The sequence below is a fragment of the Nannospalax galili genome, unplaced genomic scaffold, assembly GCF_000622305.1.
Source record: "Nannospalax galili isolate Female #2095 unplaced genomic scaffold, S.galili_v1.0 scaffold1087, whole genome shotgun sequence".
In the NCBI taxonomy this organism is placed as follows: domain Eukaryota; kingdom Metazoa; phylum Chordata; class Mammalia; order Rodentia; family Spalacidae; genus Nannospalax; species Nannospalax galili.
The window spans coordinates 305,348-319,971 of record NW_008356845.1 but is presented as its reverse complement, the minus strand read 5'-3'; positions in this window follow the sequence as shown (position 1 = coordinate 319,971).

Sequence of the window (14,624 nt, the reverse complement as noted above, 5' to 3'; positions counted from 1 at the left end):
AGGACCCTGGAGTTAAAGAGGGTTGTGAGTTAACTGATATGAGTGCTGGGATCTGAACTCCAGTCTTCTGCAAGAGCGGCAGGCACTCTTGACTGAGAGCAATCTCTCCAGCCTTAATCAATCACTTTAGATGTAGAGGTTAAGATGGCTTTTGAAAACATTAATGGTTAACATCAGTAGCATAATCCAATAGTAACTGCTGAATAGTGATCATGAACTATTGGCTAGGTATTGTACAAAGATCATCACAATTGTCTATTTTTAGTCCACATAATTACTTTATGAAATAGAAATTCTTATTCCATTCTTATAGATGAAGAAGCTGCAATGTAAAGATTATGTGACACCATACAAGTTGAGACAACAAATCACATCATTTGGGGATCAGGAATCAAAAGCCAAATCTGCTGATTGCAGAGCATGAGCTCTTAATAGTTAATCTCTTACTTGTTCCCAAAACATTCAAGATACAGCACAGAAAACATAATTCATATGCAAAACTATGGTTAACAAAACAAAAGGATGAAAGTGGAAGATTGCATATCTATTTTGTGTGTGTGTGTGTGTGTGTGGTGCTGGTGATCAAAGCCACAACCTTGTGCATGTTAGGCAAATGATCTACCACCAATCTATCTCCCTTGGCTTTTTGACACAGAGTCTCACTATGTTAGCTCAGTCTGGTCTTGAACTTGAAATCCTCCTGCCTCTGCCTCCTGAGTTCTGGAATGATAGGTATGTGCCACTAAGTACAGTTATTTCTCTTAATAAATATATTTGGGTGAAATTCATAGGCTAAGAAAATGTCACATTATATTCTAAACAGAGTCAGATTAGATGCTGTTTATTAAACAAAAAAAGTGAAATGACAAAAAATGATTAAAAGTCAAAGGATGAAAAAATATTAAAACAAAAAGTTGTGGGTCTGTAGGATGGCTGAGTAAAGTGCCTGCTACGAAGCCTGATGACTAAGTTTGAGCCTCATGCATACCATCTCACATACAACGCATGCGGGCGCGCGCACACACACACACACACACACACACACACACACAAACGCGCGCATGCACAGACACGCGCACACGAACACATGCATGCATGAACACATGCACATACACATGCACAGACGCATGCACTGAGTAAATGAATGTAAGAAAAATAAAGACATTGTACACATACCCAGCCATTGGGAGGCAGAGGCAGATCTCTGTGAGATCGAGGCCAGTCTGATCCACATAGTGACTTCTAGGCAGGCTGGGACTAAGGAGACACTGTCAAAGAAAAACAAAAACAGACAAATATAAATAAATAAATAAATAAATAAATAAATAAATAAATATTAAGAACAAAGCTGTTGGGGCTGGAGAGACGACTCAGCGGCTAACAGCCTGGCTGCTCCAACAGAGGGCCCGGATTGGATTTCCAGCACCCACATGGCAACTAACAACTGTCCATAACTCCAGTTCCAGGAGATCCAACTCTCCCTTCTGATCTTTGCAGGCTTTGCATGACACAGGTGCACTTAGACACATGCAGGCAATACATTCATACATATAAAATAAAAATAAATTAAATATTAAAAAAACAAAACTGTTACTATTACATTAATATCAGACAATATACCCTCAAAGCAGGTCATGAGAATTGTTTTCTAATTTGAAATACTGTATATCCATATACACACATACATACACACAAATGAGTACATATATATGTTTTTCTATTTTTTTATTGTGTGTGTATGAATACCACAGCATGCTTGTAGAAGTCAGAGGACAATTTTGTGGAGTTGTTATCTCCTTCCGCTGTGGATTCTGGGAATCAAACTCATGTCATTAGGCTTGTGCAGCAAGGACTTTTACCCAATGAGCCATCTCGCCAGCACTATAGATGTATTTCTTATGATGCCAGGGATCCAACCCAGAGCCCCGGGCATGCTAATCACATATTCTGCCACCGAGTTATAACTCTACCCTACATTGTTTAATAAATTATATCAAATGTGGTCTTTAAGAAAAATACATTTTTAAAAAATGGAATATCATTGAAGGTATTTCATAGTAAATTTTAACCTTCGTGAACCTGTACTAAGTGGCACTGAACCAACTTCATTACAGCAAAGCTGATTAGAAATGCTTGAGGTACTGGCACATGCCATAACAAAGGAGAATTTAACAGAAACACCCACCTCTGTATCTGATGGGTGAAGATGGAGAAGGAGAACAAGAGTTCACAAAACTACATAGACCAACTTAAAAGTCTAAGTACTCCATGGCAGCAAGTTTAATGCATTTGAAATATTTATAAAATGTTCCGTATTAGACATAGATTCTTACACACACACACACACACACACACACACACACACACACACACCCCTAAATTTATCCAGAGGGGAAGGAAGTGAAGTTTGGGTTTCTCCTCATTCTGTTGAACAGCATTGCCAATCAAAACAGTTCACATCATCATGATCATTTCTAAGCATGTGGTGATGAGGAAACAATAGCCATTGAACAAAGGTAACATTGCCACCTTAACGCAGAACTAATGGTGCGTATTGGTTACTATTTCAAACTAAACCTCTCCCAGATGTCATAGCAGACTCCTGTAACCCCAGCACTTGGGAGATAGAGGCAGGAGGATAAGGAGTTGAAGACCATCCTCAGCTACAGAAGAAACCTGACATTTGAGGTCAGCCTGGGATACATCATGAGACCCTGTCTTAAAAAAAAAAAAAAAAAAAAAAAAAAAAACAGAACTAAGCCTCTCTTAAAGATAGTTTTTAGCAATATGATATAAGAACAGTCAAATAGAGTCAAATAGGAATAAAGGATATTAAATGTTATCACTTAATTTAGCAAAAGTAAAACAAGCAGAGGTTCAGTTCATCCTACCTGGAAGCAAGGTGACCCACCATCTTGGTTTGACCAGGGCTGGGGAGTTTCCCTGGAATTGATGATGTTTGTGTTAAAACCAGGAAGTCCTGGGAAAACAGGTTTGCTCACCTTGTCAGGAACACAGGAAACCTTTCAGGAGACATTAGGAAGAAATAAAACTTGAGAATTTCTTGAAAAGTTATGAAAGCCAGAAGTAAATCTGCCAACACTTATACAACAGGAGATCCAGGGGAAGAAATAGTTGAAGAAATAATAATGAATAATTTTCCAGGACTGAAGAAAGCTGAAAGCCTTGAGAGCAGAACAGTTCTAAACTGCCAAATAAGATGGCAAGTTTATTTTATTCATCAAAGACAGAGGGGAGTCCTAAAAGCATCCAGAGGGAGAGTTTAACACCTACAGAAGAGCAAATATCGCCTTAGCAGCAAGCTTCTCAGAAACAACACCAGACACAGGAAAGCCAGGGGCTGCACTTTTAAGGTGATAGAAAGAAAGAAACCAGCCGGGCGTGTGGCACACGCCTGTAGTCCCAGCACTTGGGAGGCAGAGGCAGGGGGATCTCTGTGAGTTCAAGGCCAGCCCCGTCTACATAGTGAGTTCCAGGCCATCTGGGGCTGCAGGGAGACCCGAGGAAGGAAGGAAGGAGGGAAGGAAGGAAGGAAGGGAGGGAGAGAGGGAGGGAGGAAGGGAGAAAAGAAGGAAGGATGGGAGGAAAAGGAGGGAGGAAGGGAAAGAAGGAAGGAAGGGAAGGAAGGAAGGAAGGAAGGAAGGAGAAAGAAAGAAAGAAAGAAAGAAAGAAAGAAAGAAAGAAAGAAAGAAAGAGAGAGAGAAAAGAAAAGAAATAAACCTCAAATGTAGAAGTTTGCTCTGCTAAGCTTTCTGAATACAGAGAAGATACATGTCTAGGGGATGGAGAGATGGCTCTGTGGTTAAGAGTGCAAATTTTTCTTGAACAGGGTCCTAGAGACATTGGGGGAAAAAGGGGAGTCCTGAGATCTTTCCAGTGCCCTTCCTCACCCCACTCCCACAATGGCTAAGAATAAAATAATAAAAAGGGGGGAAAAAGAGTGCATACTGTTCTTACAGAAACATAAATCCAGTTCCAAAACCCACATCAGGTGGCTCATGACTGCCTGTAATGTAACTCCAGCTTCAGGGGATCCAATGCCCTGTTCTGGCCTCCTTGGGCACCTGCACACACAAACACACACAGAAAGACACATAAGTAAAAGTTTGTTGTTTTTTATTTTAAAGAGACACTTCACATGATGATGGTTAATCTGGATTGCCAATTTGACTGGATTTAAAATCACTATGGCAACATACCTCTGGGCATGTCTACAAGGATGTTTATACACAGATTTAAAATAAAAGGAAAGACCCACCCTAAAGGAGGCAGCACTAGTCCCTGGGATAGAGTCCTGAGAAAACCTGCTGTGAACCTGCATTCAGCTCTGTTTCCTGCCTGGGGATCCAGTGTGACCAGCTGCCTCAGGTTCCTGCTTCCGTGACTTCTCTGTCATGATGGACTTTAACTGTGAGCCAAAGTAAGTCCTTCCTTCCTTTAGGTTTATTTTTTGGCCAGGTATTTTGTCATAGCAACAAAAAAGTTAATACATTCTGGTATAGAAGTTTTCAGAGCTTTGTCATACAAAAAGCTCTCTCTGAATGTACCATTGGAAGATGTGGTTTTGATTAGGAGAAAAATAAATACAAGAGAATATCAGATCATATATGGAAACACAGGCAGGAAATAACTTAGTGACACCTGAACACTTCATGGTCTGGAAGAAGCAAGACAGTACATCTATAATGACTCAGAACAAAAGTTCCTACTCTCAAAAGCAAGTGCAGGAGATGATTGGGGCAGGAGAAGCCAAGGTAGTAAGAAACAAAAGTATACTAGATGCTGATAGGTTTAAAGAGAAAATAAACAAAATTATTACTTAATAAACAATCGGCAACCACATAAAATATAAAATCAGAACATTGTAAACATCTCCCAATCTAACACACACACACACAATATCTCTAGCCCTTCAATGAAGTTCATAAAAGGAAAACAAATAGAAAATAAGATCTTTTAAAAAATATTTTATTATGTTTTATTTTGTGTGTATGGGTACATTGCCTGCATGTATATAAGTGCACCCATGTCATGTAATACCCACAGAAGTCAGAAGAGAGTGTTGGATTCCCCTTGGAGTTACAGATGATTGTTAGCTGCCATGTGGGTGCTAGAATTTGAATCCAGGTCCTCTGCAAGAACAGCCAGTGCTCTTAACCACTGAGCCATCTTTCTAGTTCCAGAAAATAAGATCTTATAGGGTGCTAATATGTTTCCTATAGAGAAGATAGGAAAGTCAAGGGGAAATTATGTCAACAAGGAAGGTGTAGAGGGGAACAACGAGGACACAGGGATGAAGAAAGAGCAATGGTTCTTCTCTCATATGAGGAATGTAGATTTAAATGTATTTTTAATACATATACATACGTACGTCATACATAGATATATGACATGAAAGCTGAATGGGTCTATTGGGAGGAAAAAGGGGACCAATGGGAGAGGGGAAGGGGGCGACTGTAGAGTAATGGGGGGCAAACATGAGAAAAACACAATTATACACATATATGAAGATGTCATAATGAGATACATTATTTTCTATGTTAACTAAAAAATTCATTAAAGAGTCCTAGTATAGTATTGTATTTAACTAAATATATATATGGGTTTAAAACATGAAAGATTATTTTTTATTTTTTTTTTGTTTTTAAAAAATATTTTATCATTTTTATTTTATGTGTATGAGTGTATTGTCTGCATATATATAAGTGCACCCGTGTCATTCGATGCCTGTGGAGGTCAGAAGAGAGTGTCAGATCCCCTGGAACTGGAGTTACAGTTTTCAGCCACCATGTGGGTGTTGGGAGTCGAACCTGGGACCTCTGCAACAGCAGTCAGTGCTCTTAAGCACTAAGCCATCTCTCCAATCCTAAAACACAAACGGTCCTTAAAATTGGATTTAAAAAAATAAAAAAAAACCATACCCTGAAAACTGTCCAAATGGAAAAAAAAAGGTATGCAGAAATTTTAAAATATTGAAGGTTGGGGTAGATATATATTTGATGATAATGAAACAAAATAAAGCTAGGAGAGCACAAACTGACAAAAATACAGGACTTGTCACCTTGATTTCTAAAAGAAAGAGCATTAGGAGTAGAGAGAATGAACACACGATCTAATACCTAAAGCAATATACAGCACTAACTCATATAACACAGAGAAAAATCAAATTGGCAAATGTAGCCGGAGGTTGTCATAAACTCTCTCAGAAGCTTATTGGTAAACAATGCCAACAATAAGCTCCAGATGCCTTCAGCAACATGATTGGCAAACTCCGATAGGTATATAACCAACAAACAAAAACACACATTCTTTCAAAGCAAACCTGAAACTTGGACAGTTCCTCAGAGGCACCTTCAGCTGACTTCTGGCTTCATCCAAAGGCTGCTCCTGCCTGCAAAATCTTGTAGCTGAATATTTAGATTTAACAGCCTCTGTGTGAAAAGCTGGCAGGTGTAGTTTGGGGCAACCAAACTTCATGTCTGCCACACCCTGATATGCTGTTGCTGTGCCCTTCCTTGAGTGACCATAAGTAGCCAGGTTTAAAATTTCAAGTTCCAAAGTTTTAGGCTCAGAATTTGGAAGCATAATCCACATCACACTAAGAGTAGATTATACCAGTCCAGTCCAAGTTCTATGGCTGGCTACCTTAACACTGACTCTCTGAAGGCTTTAAGCTCTTCGGGGTCTTCTTAGATTCTGAAGTTGCGTGTGCACGTGTCTAGAAACTAGTCTTTCCTACAGTCAACCTACTTGGCAATCAACAAGCTCTTTTCGAATCCCTTTCAATTCTAGGACATTTCTCCTGGTTATTTCTTTTTTTTAAGTGTTTATTATTTTTATTTTATGTGTATATTACCTGCATGTATGTAAGTGCACCTGTGTAGCACAGTGCCAACAGAGATCAGAAGAGAGCTTCAGATTCCCCTGGAACTGGAGTTACGGATGGTTGTTAGCTGCCATGTGGGTGCTGGGAATCGAACCCAGGTCCTCTGCAAGAGCAGCCAGTGCTCTTAACTGCTGAGTCATCTCTCCAGCTTTCTGGTTATTTCTTTGACAATTGCCTTTCTCTGTTTTCTGTTACCTCTTTATGAATCAGCAATTAGTTGTATATACTGGCTTTTCTGATCGTCTTTCTCTTCTGTTTTCTGTTTTTCACTTTGATTCTCTCTCTCCCCCTTCCTCCCTCCCTCCCTCCCTCCCCTTTGCCCTCCCTTTCTCTCTCCTTTTTTTTAAAAAAATATTTTTTATTTATTTTTTTTATGTGTATGTGTGTAATTGCCTGCATGTAGGTAAGTGCACCTGTGCCGTGCAGTGCCTGCGGAGGACAGAAGAGGCTGTCAGATCTCCTGGAACTGGAGTTACAGACAGTTTTTAGCTGCCATGTGGGTGCTGGGATTTGAACCCCGGGTCTTCTGCAAGAACAACCAGTGCTCTTAATGGCTGAGACATCTCTCCAGCTTCCCTCTTTCTCCCTCCTTTATCTACTATGGCTCTTCTGCTAATTTTCTCTGCATCAACAGCATCAGCATCACTCAGGAGCTTACTGGAGATACAGACCTTCAGGCCTTACCTCAAATCTACTCAATTAAAACCATCAGTTTAATAAGGGTTCTTATGCATGGTGAAATTTAAAAGGTACTATTGGGCATTTTTCATCTTCTACTTCTATTAAGATTTATTTGTTGTGGCATTCATACTTTAGTTTCTAATAACCAGTCTTTGTACATTTTTTCCCCAAAGTTTTACATATTGTCTTCACTGCTGTAACAACACACAGACTAGGGAATTTGTCAAGAAGAGACATTTGTTTTCTCACAGTTCTGAAGGCTGAAAGGTCCAAAGTCAAGGCACCAGCGTCTGCAAAGGCCGTCTTCTTACACGTTCTCATGTGATGAAAGGGGGGAGGCGAGAAAGCCAGAGAGCAAGCTCCCTCTGTCAGGCCTTTCATGATGGCGCTAATGTACAAACACAGAGGCCTCACGCGACCTCAACAAGTCCCGCTAGGCACAGCTTTCACCTCTGTCATATGGGGAATTAAGTTTCCAAAACATGAATTTGAGGGGCACTTTCAAAGCACAGCACGTATATAATATCTTCTTGAACTATTAAAGTTTTTAAAAATCCTTTTTAAAGATTTGCTTATTTCTTTATCTGTGTGTAGGTTTGTGCATGGAGGCAAGAAGAGGGTGTTGGATCCCCCAGAGCTGGAGTTACAGGTGGTTGTGAGCTGCCTGACATGGGTGCTGGGAACAGAGGTTGGAAGAGCAACCAGTCCTCTTAACTGTTGAGCCATCTCTTCAACCCTGAGATGATTTAGCTTTAAGTTCTCATCTTTCTCTTGAATTCCCTGCCCCCCCACACCAGGGAAGGGGTTACTTTTGTGTGTTTCTGATCATCTTGCTTGTGTTCTAGAAGTATGCCTGCTGCCAGCTAATACGTCTTTCTCCCTCAGTGTGCACCCCTTACTTGCAGGAGGCATGTGTTCATTGACATGCTAAAACTTCATCACGAGTCGCCAAGGGTTCAAACCTAGTATCCATGTTGAAAAGTATGCTCTTAAACTTCCACATCTTGGCTCTCCTGTGATACAGGCAGGTGAGGTAGGAAAGTTGGAGGTGGACTAGCACTGCATCCTCTGTTCTCAGCCCCCTGTGCATCCCCTGACACATTGATTTTCAGGCTCTGGCTGGTCCAGTCAGGTGGATTCCACTGTGTCATAAACTCCATCTCACCTGTTAACACACTTTTGCCCCACTTTGGTTCCAGAATTAAAGTGTCTTTTTTTCCCTTAGCTATTGATGAATAATCCCCCTATTATGCCCACTCCTAGAGAACTTTCTGTTTATTCCATGGTATGAATTCAGTCCAGCCTCAGAAGGAATGTCAGGCAAATGCATGTGCTCAGTCTTTGAAGGCTCCAATGCATTTGGTGGTGGGGGGAGAGTCTCACTATACAGCCCAAGTTGATTCTTTTGCCTTGGCCTCCCAGCATGTACCACCAAGTCCCAGCCTTGTCCAGGTATTTCCACAGATTAGGTTGACCCGTGAGGAATTCTTTTTGAAAATGTTATTTTGTGTTTTGAGGGGAGGTTTTGTTGTTATTGTTTGTTTTTGTTTTTTTGGTTTTTGAGACAGGGTCTCCCTGTAGCCTCAGGTGACCTGGAGTTCCCTGTGTAGGCCAGGCTGGCCTCTATCTCACAGTGATCCGACTGCATCTGCCTCTCCCAAGTGCTGGGATTAAAGGCCTCCACCACCACTTCCAGCTGCAAGGGAGTCTTTTAATTGGGTTAATTGAGGAGGAAAGACCCATCTTGAATATGAGAGAGGATTTCATGGGCTAGACTCTGGACTGAATGAAAAGAGCTGAGCTGAGCACCAGCAAGTATGTGTTTATTCATCGCTCTATGCACCTTACTATGGGTGCAATTGCTTTCCTGCCACCTTCACTTCCACAGAGTGATGGACTGTAAGAAACCTGAAGTTGTGAGCCACATAATCCCCTTCTTCCTGAAGTTGCCTTGGTTAGAGTGTTTTATCATAGCGAGAGAAAACAAAACCAAGACAATTACCTTGTCTAACATTTTAACATATGGGTGTATAGGAATCTGAATGCTTTGAATGTTTAGAATTCTACAATTTATCTGTAGTTGTTTAACACATTTTCTATATCAATATGATAAAAATAATGCTTTTGTTTCTTGTTTTCAGGTTTTAGAGTCTTTCTGCCATGCCTGCGCGGCACGAAGCTGATCTCTGAGCAGAGGACGTCAGGATTGAAGAGACAATCACACTTTTAGTGTAGCAGAAGAAGCCTTTATTTCTCAGCCCCAGGTTGCTTTTATACCCTAGCCCAGAAGGCAGCTGACCCAACGGGGGCGGGCCGTAGCATGACCTCAGGGTCAGTGCCAGGTCATGGTGTTCTCAGGACCTGATACAGGAAAATGAGCTGGTAAACAATTCTGAGACTGAGGAACCACTCAAGGCCCAAAAGGTCACTGTGGGGGAGGTGCAGATGGAGGCCAGGACAGCATGTCCCAACATCTCACCCCTTTTCCTTTATATAACGGAAGATCCCCCTGTCTTAGGTCGTCCTGGAGGGGTCATCACTTACCCGTCATTGGGAGGCCTCATCCCTGTCTTAGGCGGGCGCCCTCTCCATGGAATTTGCCCGTCTACGGAGGCATCTTCAGCGTTTATATAGCATTTGCAGCCAGGCCTGAGGTACATCTGGATTACCAGATGACAAGCCTAACAGGACTTGTTGAGTGCCCATCTGTTGAGACCTCATCGTAGATCTCATCCATCGGCAAAGGACCCAGAGCCCAACGACTATGACACTAAACCCAAGAACGGTCAGCAACAATGACCCAGCGCACCGCTGAGCCCAGCCTCCCAGCTGGACCGTGGCATTCCACCAACCTTCAGCTGATGTAGGGGGCACCCTAGTATTATTAATTCTTATAATTTGATGAGCTAGATGACACGTAAAATTGAGAAAGTTTACATTCCAGGGACCTCTCATATAGGCATTTAACTATTTTACAATTTCTGAGGCATTAACAACATGACCAGGTGTTACACAAACAGAATGATAAAAATGAGAACAGAACACTTGTTGCGTCATCCATAAGGCGTCAACCTGCAGGAGCAGGTTGTAGTGCTGTTGTAGTGACACAATCTCCCCACTTCAAAGCGTCTGGAAGATCGAAGTTAGTGATTGAAGGCCAGCAGCGAGGGGCTGGCTCCAGACCATTTGTTCACTACAGGGCAGGATTCATCAAGATGATTGCTGCTGGCACCTGTAGAATCAACATTGGTCTCATCAAGGTTGGCCTCCACTAGACGAACATATCTTTCAGGAACCCAAATGGGTTTACGCTCCCCTGGAGGATAAACACAAACAGCCCCTCTCACCCTGGCTAATAAGGGTGTCAGCTCTTTCCACTGCCCGGATAAGGGATCTTTCCATCTTACCCATCCCAGGGAGTTCTTGGCCCTGGACCAATGCCTTTCCATAGCTGAATACCCTTTGGTATCCACAGTGAGAAAATTTAAAGTAAATAAGATTGAGGATAATTGCGCACTAGGAGAGGGAAGATATTCCCCCCTCTTTATTTTAGTAAAATATTGTTTTAAGACCATGTTCATTCTTTCAACCACAGCTTGACCTTGTGGATTGTAAGGGATTCCTGTTGTATGGGTAATTTCATGCTCCTTGCAAAATTGTTGAAAATGGAACATGAGTGATGTCCATCTGCCAGAGATCATTAGGTTTAAGACCACGAGGGTTGACTCCCGTAGAGGGCATGTTGTGAAAAGGAGCACAAGAAGAGCATCGGGTAGTGATTTGCAAAGCAGAGGCTTTAGAACAACCAGTATGGTATTGGAGGGATTTAGCATTTAAATGATATTTGGCATGCAGGCGGACGGCCTTATCCTCAGGGGTAGCCAGAAATATGCATGTATGTATATCTGCTAGCTGATTACCTTCAGCTAGGGGTCCAGGTAACTGGGTGTGACTTCTGATATGACTTACAAAGATGGGGTCGTGCCTGGACCATATCAAATGTTGCAACTTACAAAGATGTTGTTGTATGTGTGATGTAGGAGAAACATAGGGAGCAGTTTCCAGTGGCAGAAGGATCTGGGATAGGTATACACTGTCAGTATACAGATTGAATGGCTCCTGGGAAAAAACTTGTAGAGCTAGGATACAAGCCATAACCTCGGCCGCCTGTGCTGATATATTGCCCATGGGAAACTTTGAAAGTGTATCATAAGAGATTACTACAGCATTACCACGAGGGGATGCGTCCGTGAAGACAGTTCGAGTGCCGGGTATAGGTCTGGTCTTAATTACCCGGGGAAAAATTACCGGGTGATTTTTAAAAAATCCCAACAATGGGTGCTGAGGATAATGATTGTCAAGAGCGGCAGCAGTGGAGATTAAAAATAGCGTCCAGTCATCATTATACTGCTGCAGATGTGCCACCTGTTCTTTGTCATAAGGAAGCACGATTCTATCTGGGAGCTTTCCAAACACTAGCATGCTGGTGTGTCTAGCCTTCCAAAATAACTGCAAAATCATGTTATAATAAGGCACAACAACTCTGGATGGCGACACTGGCAGGTGCACCCATATAATAGGCCCTGTTTGCCAAAATACTCCCTTAGGTGAAAACTGGGATGCTAACACCAGAAATTGCAAAGGTGAATTATAGTCTATTTGTTGCAAATGAGCTTGTTCTATACTTTGAGATAATAACTGCAATGCCCTCTTTGCCTCTGACGTAGGCTTTCTAGGTGAGGTAGGGTCAGCATTTCCTATCAACATATTATATAAAGGCCTAAGTTCTCCTGACTTAATAGCTAGGGAGGGCCGTATCCATTGTATGTCACCCAGAAAACGTTGCCAATCATGTAATGTTCTTAGGTGAGCACTGTCAATATGTAATTTTTGAGGTCTAACACCTCCATTGTGTATCACATGACCAAGATAATTATATGGGGAGACAATCTGAACCTTTTCAGGTGCAATAATTAGGCCGGAGGCCTCTAAGACTCGTTGCATCTCAGCAAATGCCTCTTGTAGTTCTTTGGTATTTTTAGCGGCTAGCAATATATCATCCATATAATGAATTATATAAAGGTCAGGATATTTTATTCTAATAGGTTCCAATGTAGCTGCAACGTATGCCTGACATATAGTTGGACTATTTGCCATACCTTGAGGTAGAACCACCCAGTGATAACGTAAGGCAGGCTTAGAAAAATTGGTGGCAGGTAGACTAAAGGCAAATCGACAGCAATCGTCAGGATGAAAAGGGATTGTAAAAAAGCAATCTTTTAAATCAATAACTACCAACTGCCAATCTTTGGGAATTGCTACTGGAGAAGGCAAACCCTGTTGCAATGGTCCCATAATTTGCATCGTAGCATTTACCGCTCGAAGATCCTGCAGAAGCCTCCATTTTCCAGATTTTTTCTTTATGATAAAGATGGGGGTATTCCAGGGAGAGGTAGAAGGCACAATATGTCCAGCAAGCAATTGCTCTTGTACTAGAGCATGAGCTGCCCGCAATTTCTCTGTAGTTAGGGGCCACTGCTCGACCCATACAGGTTTATCTGAGTGCCATTTTATAGGTATGGGTACAGGCAATGGAGCAGTGACCTGAACTAAAAATGTCCTAGGCCTGTTCTATCTCCGGGGAGGCATATAATTTGATCCTTAGGGGTTATGGGGGTCACCCTGCCTTGCATGTGCATCCCCAAGCCCTGCCCCGGATGCCATCTCCTGGTTTGCATCATTCTAATGGCCTTTTCTGAGTCCACAGAAGGAGGTTGTGTAGTTATTACTGCTCCAGTCTCAGCTAAAAGATGCCGGCCCCACAGATTAACCAGCAAGTCAGCGAGAACATAAGGCTGGAAAAACCCTGTATGTCCTTCATCATCCTCCCACTTCAGTATTTTAGCACTCTTGTTTGGGGTCGCTTGTCCTATGCCCTTTAGTCGAGCATTACCATCCTCCAAGGGCCACGTCTTAGGCCAGGATTTTAAAGACAAGACTGATACATCTGCTCCTGTATCTAAAATACCTTCAAATAATTTTCCTTCTATTTTGATTTTTAAGATAGGCCAATCAGTTAGCTGAGCAACCCAGAATGCATCAGGTCCCGAGGAACCAAATCCCCATTCACCGCGGCTTTGTCTGCTGACTGCATTGTTGGACTTTAGATAGGGGATCAAGATTAACTGGGCAATGTGCTCCCCCGTGGAATTACCACAACTCCTTCTCTGGCAGATGTCATAATTTTAATTTCCCCTTCATAATCAGAATCAATTATTCTGGGATGTATTTGTATGCCCTTGATAATTGTGCTGCTCCTTCCCAAAATTAAACCCACCGATCCCGATGGCAAGGGACCATACACATTTGTGGGAAGAGCCTGAACTCCCATTTGGGGAGTTAAGATTGCTCGGGCAGAGGGACAGAGGTCCAATCCTGCATTTCCTGCTGTTGCTCGGGTGAGGTCTGCAACACAAAAGGATTGCTCTGCGGAAGAAATTGTATATGGCCACTGACCGGGAAAGTTCCGCAGTAGCCTGGTGCCATTGCTCCATACACTGTGGTTCTGGGGCCCTGGAGTGGGGCCCTCCGCCCATTTCCCTGTTGTTGACTAGATAGGGGCGGCAGGGATATTCCATTTATATCAGTCTTGGAGCGACAATTGTTAGCCCAATGTGCCCCCTTTTGGCATCTTGGACATATACCAGGTACTCTTCCCTCTCTCTTGCTGGGGACAGTCTCTGCAGAAGTGGCCTGGGCGTCCACAGTTAAAGCAATTACGGTCGCCATTATTTAAAATTCTAGGACCCTTCAAGTTTTGTGGACGCAGGGCAGCTGCTAGGACCTGGCCTTGCACGAAGTTGCCATCTATATCCCTGCATAATCTGATGTAGTCATTTAAGGTTTTTGACCTATGTGACCTCAGGACTTCCTTACAATACTTATTAGCATTTTCATATGCAAGTTGCCTGACTATGGGCATGGCTGTAGTTATCTCTCCAAACAGCCATCCTGCCACTTGTAGGAGCCTGTCCAC